Source organism: Penaeus monodon, chromosome 19 (assembly GCF_015228065.2).
Source record: "Penaeus monodon isolate SGIC_2016 chromosome 19, NSTDA_Pmon_1, whole genome shotgun sequence".
Classification (NCBI taxonomy): domain Eukaryota; kingdom Metazoa; phylum Arthropoda; class Malacostraca; order Decapoda; family Penaeidae; genus Penaeus; species Penaeus monodon.
In genome coordinates, this window is record NC_051404.1 from 6,895,753 (window position 1) to 6,897,344 (window position 1,592).

A 1,592-nucleotide genomic window follows, 5' to 3' on the forward strand; every position below is an offset into this window, starting at 1 on the left:
CAATAGTTATTCTAAATAAACATTGATTTCTTTTACGTTTTTTTTTAATGAGAAATGTTTAATAGTTGCTCTACACACATTAAATATGAATGAAAACTGGTGCGGTTTATATTTTTACGATGATTTATTACGAATGTTGTAGCAGAGTTGAAAAAATGGCACACCCTTTAGTAACAGGCCCTTTCTTTCAAAAAAGGAAATATTTATAAGGACACGTTTCCTATATGAAGAACAAAAAACAAAGGGTTCAAGGCCATGCACCCTCCTCCCCCGTGTTTAAAGATATTCTTCGGTGCTTTTGTATTTTTCTGGAATATTATGTTTCCTATTCCAGGCTACTGTTTCTTAAGGTATAGCATCCCGATGCCCCGAGGTCAAAGCAATGCTTCTCTACAATAGTGGTTTGTTTGATCATCTGAACTTCTTAATTTTTGAGTGCAATTACAATATACACGGATACACATTCCAGTACACGATATTGTCCATTTATTGTTGATATATTTTGTTTCAGATGGCCTTTTTGGAAGCCCTGAAGACCCCGTTTCTCTTCCCGCTAAAGGTATTGAGGCAAGACCTGGATTGGACACTCCTCTGGGACGTCTAATGTTTGCTGTTTATCTGTCTAGATAATCTATTTTTGAAAATATTTTGACATCTCCGTGTCATAACAATCTTATTCGAAAAATTGTTTTTTGATAATGGAAATCAGAAGTATGATATTCGCGGGAAACCATGAGGAATAAGCATTGAATTCTTTACAATCGAACTGTGTAATGTTAGTCTTCTGCAACATTCGCCATAATTCATCATGAAAATATATATCACACCAGTTTTTATTCATATTTAAAGTGTGCAGAACAACTATAGAAATTTCTCGATAAAAAAAGAAAATTGAAAAAGAAATCAATGCTTATTTGAAATCCTAGTCGACATTTCTTTGGCGTCTCAGCCCAAAGAAACTACATGAATGAAAAATGCACATCCCTCTCCCAGCCTCTGCCTCATTCCCCTTCTTTGCTCGTGTCTAGTAAACAAGGAGACATGTGAGGACAACCAATACGCTATGTGTATTCCCCATGATAAAAAAAAAGTGCATAAATACCCTTTGGCTTCCTTATGCAATGACTATATCATTAATTATCTTATACGCTGGGTTTTTTATCTTTGTAGTATGCGTTTGTTTTGGCTCAAGGAATGGCAGGGGATCCGAAACACAGATTTAGATCTCACATTTTATTAAGGAAGAGAATCCAAGCACGAGGATCCCATGCATAATAATATATAAGAAACTTCAAGGGAACAACTGGTAGCTTGACTTACTATTCTGTGCAAGTGACACTTTTCCCACCTTGGTTTTTTTAAGAGGTAAATTCTATAAATTTCGGTGGTGGTGGGGGGGGGGGTATGAAAAAAGGAAAGGAGGAAAATAAAGAAAATAATAGGACGAGGATAATACATGTACACAATGCAAGAAGTATAAATACAAATCGTGTAAAAGCAGCCATACAAAATATTTTTTATCTTCTCGGATCTGTGTTCTATCTACATGATCTAATTCAACAATATTCTCAGTTAGAGATCTTCAAAATCAA